The sequence below is a fragment of the Belonocnema kinseyi genome, chromosome 8 (genome assembly GCF_010883055.1).
Source record: "Belonocnema kinseyi isolate 2016_QV_RU_SX_M_011 chromosome 8, B_treatae_v1, whole genome shotgun sequence".
NCBI classification, from domain to species: domain Eukaryota; kingdom Metazoa; phylum Arthropoda; class Insecta; order Hymenoptera; family Cynipidae; genus Belonocnema; species Belonocnema kinseyi.
In genome coordinates, this window is record NC_046664.1 from 94,356,134 (window position 1) to 94,362,133 (window position 6,000).

At 29.8% G+C, this 6,000-nt stretch overlaps 1 protein-coding gene across 4 annotated transcripts in view; it reads right to left on the reverse strand.

Annotated features, from left to right (window-relative positions):
• The window catches only part of LOC117177845 (dmX-like protein 2), a 62,403-nt gene that overhangs the window by 48,237 nt on the left and 8,166 nt on the right, over positions 1–6,000 (reverse strand). The window lies entirely within an intron of this gene.

Genomic DNA, 6,000 nt, shown 5'->3' on the forward strand with positions numbered 1-6,000 from the left:
ATTTCCTAAAATTTAAAAGAAGAGTGTACAAGATTTTAAAGCAAAATGCTTCAATTTGATAAAATTAAAAAGTTAAAAAAAAGTAAATAATCAAGTGAATTCAGGAACTATCTAGTAGACTAGATAAGATTCAAAAAATTTAAAATTTAGAAGTGTTTTAGAAACGCAAGATAAACTTTAGGAACTTCAAAAGAATCTCGAAAGGTTCCAGGAGAGTAAACATGGTTTCTTAAAATGCTTGGGAAAATTTAGAAGATTATAAGGAAATTTTTTTCTACATTTTGAATTTTCTTGAGAATCTTATAATAATTATTTACATATAAATTTATAAACTGATAATACTTATTTTATTGTATATGAAATCTTTATAAAATCTTTAATGCCTTAAAATAGTTATCTCAAAAGTACAAAATTTAGCTTTTACAATTTTATTTTAATTGTAAAATAATTGTAATGGGAAATCGATTGTAAATAATTGTAAAATAAATGAAACAAAATTTATTTGATGGAGAAATATCTCACGATTATAAAATGAGAAAAAAAATTGTTAAGGTAAGTCTTTGTAGAATTTTAATAACTAATGAACATATTTTTAGATTATTTTTCCTTGATTCTGGCCGAGGGTCAAACATGGTACAAAAAACCGTAGTGAAATTTCAAATAAAAACTGTACTCTCTATACATTAATTTTTTTCAATTAAGAATAATAATACTTTTATAAATATTGCCAAAATTTATTTGAATATGATATACAATGATTTTTATTTAAAAAATTCCTATAAATAGTTGGTGTTTTTTAAATTTTACGATATTTGTGTACCATGTTTGACCTTAGGAAATAGATTTCAGAAATAAAATTATAAAAATATCTCCATTAGTTAGTAAAATACTATGAAGAATCGCCTTTCAAATTATGGTTAAAATTGAAGAAATAGATATTTGTCTTATCGTTTTTCAGCATATAATTTTTCACTAAATGTAAAGCAGATTAAAATACACATAAAAAAAATAAGAAAGTTCAGAAATTCATGCAGTTTTCTGTTCAGAAAATCCCACACATTTTTAAATAAAATTCCTATCCACACCACATTCAAAGGAAAATTTTACAACTTTTTTGTCAAGTGATCAGTCTTTTGAATGAGGTCAAGTTAATAACTTTCTGGCTTGTTCTCTTAAAATCCTCAAAAAAATATTAGAAAAATTCGAGTCTTTTTAAAAGATGATTAAGACATTTAGAAGTTTGGAAGATATCAACGAATAATTGATAAATTTTGATAAATTTTGTCAAGTTTTTAAATATTTCTAGTACGTTTAAAACAAAATAAATTTCAAAACAAAATTTTAATTTACTACATTTTTCTGAAAATTTTAAAAAAGCATTCAAGATGTGACAAAATTTACTCATAATCTTTTAAATTTTTCACAGGAATTTTAAGAAAAATAATTTTATCTCCTTGAAATCTTTCTGAATCCCCTTAAAGCTTCTAAAGTTTATTTTTTCGAAATTTTTGAAAATCTACATTTCTACAAAATTTTAGTTTAAGATTAGATTTGAACCTCTTCCATTTTTCTAAATATTTCTTGAATTACTGGATTATTTACGTTTTTTAAAACTTTTTATCTCCTCAAATTGAAACATCTTGCTTTAAAATATTCTATACTCTTCTTTTAAATTTTAGGAAATCGTTTGATGTGTTTCAAAATCTTTTTGATTTTTTTTTTAAAGTACATTTTTGTAAATAAAAATGATTAAAAATTTTCAAACGATTATTAGAAAAATAATTCTTTTTTCTAATAATTTCAGACATTCTAATCTTCTAATTTTTAAGAATTATTCAAATTTTTCCTGACTTTTTTGCAAGTTTTAATTATTTATTAATCCTTTCAAAATTTATGAATATCTCGTAAACTTACTAAAATTTGAAAGCAAATTTTACAAACCAACATAAACACAACAAAAAACGTTGCGACAAAATTGCGCAAGAAGGCTTAATAAGAATTAAATTCCTTATTTTTTCTAAAATTATACAATATGAAAAATCTACGAAGTAATTTTAAAAAATTGTGATAATTTTTTTTAATTTTCTCTCAAAATTCATTCCATTCCATTTTTGGTTGAAAAATAATTTTTTAAATGAAAATCTAACTGTATGTTTAAAAATGAACTATTCTATTGTAAATTCGATTGTGTGTTTTTTAAAAACAATTTTCAGTTGAAAATTCATTTCTTCCATCGAAAATGAAACTATTTTAAAATTAAAAGTTTTTAAAATAACTATTCTGGTTGGTAATTTAACTGTTTTCTTGAAAATTCGATTCTTTTTTTGTTGAGAAAACATTTTCTTATACTAAAAATTTAATTGTATCCTTTTTTGTTGTTTTTTTTTGTAGGAAATTGACCTTTCTCAGTCAAAAATTCTTCTTTTTTGGCAAAAAATTATTTTTCTTGTTTAAAAATTCATCCATTTTAATCAAGAAATCATTTCTTTGGATGGAAATGCATTTTTTGTTGAAACTACTTTTTCTTTGTATGAAATGGTTAAAAGTTCATCTATTTTTTGGAAATTACACTATTTTGTGAAAAATTGTTGGTTGTAAATTGATTTTTTAAACTGATAATTTAACCGATTTTCGTTGAAAATTTATGTATTTTGTTAACAAAAATTGTTGCTGTTTTAAAATTGATTTTGAAAATATTGAAATTCTGTTTTCGGTAGAAAGTTATTGGTTTGAAAATTAAAATATTTGTTTGCAAATTAAATTTTTTCCTTGGGAATTTAAATATTTTGTTGAAACTTTCATTTTTTGGGGTTGATAATTATTTTTCAACTAAAAATTTATCTCTTCAATTTTTCGTTGAAACATTATAATTTTAGTTGAAAATTAATTTCTTTTTTTGAAAATTCCATTTTTTGTCTGAAAATTTGATTAGTCCATTTTTGATCGAATACTTATTTTTTTAGTTTAAAATTCGTTTCTATAGATGAAAATTGAACAATTTTGTTGACCTTTTTTTTCTTGAAAAATTGTCTTTTTAGTTATAAATTTAGCTTCTTTGTTGGTGAATTATTCTTCTTTAAAAATTAATTTGTTTTAGATAAAAATTAATTTCTTTTGTTGATAAAATCGCATGTATTTGGGTTTAAAAATTAATTTTTTCAACTGCAAATTTCAGTATAAACTACAATGTTTAAGTTCAAAATTTATTTTTTAAAGTAATTTCTTGGGTTGAAAATTTAACTATTTTGTCGAAAAATTGTTTTTTATTTGTTAAAAATCCATTGTTCACTAAAAATATGACTAAGGCATGCAGCACTAAATTTGAAACATTTTTGAGCCGGAAGTCTTGTCTCCTATATCTATTTACATAAAGTCAATTATATTTGCTTCTTCGCAATAAGCCTAATGGTTCTAAGGTAACTCGAGATTTCAAAATCTGAATACATTCAAGGAGCAGCTAGATCGTCATTCGTGAGGTCGGGAGAGCTCGGATTCCTGCTCGTGCATTTTCGGCTTTACACGAAGCTGGGCTTCGCAGCATTTAACAGAGCCGACTCACCGACACAGTACGTTTGAATGTGTCGCTCCCAGATAGGAGAGTGGTGGGGGCCGAAAAACCCCACGTTCTGGAGACACTGATATGAACTATGTATTATATTTTTCATTGAGAATTATTTTCTTTTTATTGCAAATTCAACTGCTTTGCTGAACGCTAAACTTCCTTGTTAAAAAATCCTTTTTTTCAATTCACAATTCAACCATTATGTTGAAAATTTAATTATTTTGCTGAAAATTCAACCATTGTATTTTGTAACAATTTTTTAATTTCATATAAATGGAAGTAATCTGTTGACTATTCGTCTTTTCGCATATAAAATTCATCCTTTTAGATATAAAACTCAAATATTTTCTACAAAATTAGTCTTTTTGGTTTGAGTATTCCAATATATGGTTAAAAATGCAACTGTTTGTGGCTGAAGTTTAATCTGTTTGGTTTAAAAATTCACCAATTCGATTGATGATTTATTTTTATGAGTAAAAAATTCAAGTATTAAGTTTTAAAAAAAGTCCCTTATGCTTGAAACTTGAACTATTCGGTTGCAAAAGCAATTGTTTGGGTTCGAATTTAATTTACTTATTAAAAATTCAACTATTTTTTTGATAATATAATAAATTTCGTCTTGAAATATTAAGCGTTTCATATTGCATTCAATATGATATATATATATATGTAATTAAAAATTTCTCATAAGGACAACCGCAGGATTTCCCAGGGAGCGGGTGCTAATCTGGAAAATTGAACCCGCTCCCAGCGAAATCGCGGCAAAATTTCAGCCACAACCACGTCTCACGACCGTGAGATAGGTGGTTACAGTTTGTAAAGGAATCAATACGACGATCCAGCAAAAGCCTCGTGCATTCTAAGAACACGGAGCGACCCAAGGACTATCGCCTTCTGCATTTTTCCCGCAAGTGTTTTAGCATATTCTTGACACGCAGGGATGCTTTATAGGCCATTAGCAAGTGAAAGCTTGGCACCTCCAAGAGCGCCGATGATAAGGACGATTAGTTTAACGGAATATTCCGGGTACAATCGTTGCAACTCCCTTATAAGGTATCGATACCTCTCTTTCTTTTCATTCTCCTTGGTTATGATGTTTTTTTCAGCTGGTGCCGAAAATTCGATAACGAACATGGTTCGCTTCTCGATGTGAAGAAGATCCATGTCAGGCCTCGAGTGAGCAACAGAAACAATTGTCGAGAATATAAAGTTCCAGTATATGCGGCACTTCCCATTCTCGACAATTGACTCGATTTTCCTAGGAGCATTTAGAGGAGCGATATTAAGGTTAATGCCGTAAGAGTGACAGAGATGGTAATAAGCACTCTTAGTGCCGCATTGTACCTTTGAATGTAGGTCGTTCCCGCGTGTGTTGGACAACTAGATAGTATGTGAGCTAAATGCTCGGGGTGTGCATGGCAAGCCCTGCAGCTATCATCGGGAATGTCTTGGCTCAAAATGTGCCGACGGTATGTTAAGGTGGAAATGACACCGTCTTGGCATGCAGAGATAAAACCCTCCGTACCAGACTTCAATCTGGGCGATTTAAGGAAAGCAAACGTTAGCTCACAAGACATTGACTGATCCTTCACATTTCTGTGGAAGATACCATGCATCCTCTTATCGAGGAGCTGTTTACGAAAGTTTTTCTCTTGTGCTTTCTTAATCCGGGCTTTCAGGAGTGAGTACACGAGATAGATAAGATCTGATGCATTTTGCTCACCCCTAATACTGAAGTCAAGTCCGAGTGTTTCAGCAGCCTCCTCCGCTGCTTTGTACAGAAACGCTCCTTTGCCTACTTCTTCGTGATTCCTGACCATCTTAAGAAGAGGGTCTCTTCCATTTGCAACTCTATGTGCTGTACCCAGAATAATCCTGTTGTGAAGACATTCAAGACTCAATATTCCGCGACCACCTTGACGGCGTGAGATGCAAAGTCGCGGAACGGAAGATTTAAGATGCATGCTTTTGTTCATGTGCATAACCTTTCTTGTCCCGATATCAAGGGATCTGAGCTCGTTCTTCGTCCATGGAACTACTCCAAATGAATAGAGTACTACCGGGACGGCAAGCATGTCCGTTGCAGATACTTTGTTACTCGCCGACAGTTCAGAAGACCAAATTTGTCGGATGAGACTTTTTTATCTGCTTCTGAGAGTGTCCTTTATAGATGTCACATCCTGAATGCGGTTCTGTGGCACGCCCAGCTATGTATAAGTCTCTCCAGCGCAAAGCTGTCGTATAGCGCTTCTATCAACGAGCTCAGGATCTTCAGGGATGCCATTAAGTTTTCCTCGCTTCAAATAAATTTTGGCGCATTTGTCTAACCCAAATTGCATTCCAATTTCCTTAGTATATCGTTCGACAATCCCTAGAACTAGATGTAGTTGCTCTTTGTTTTTAGCATAGATCTTAAGATCGTCCATGTAAAATACATG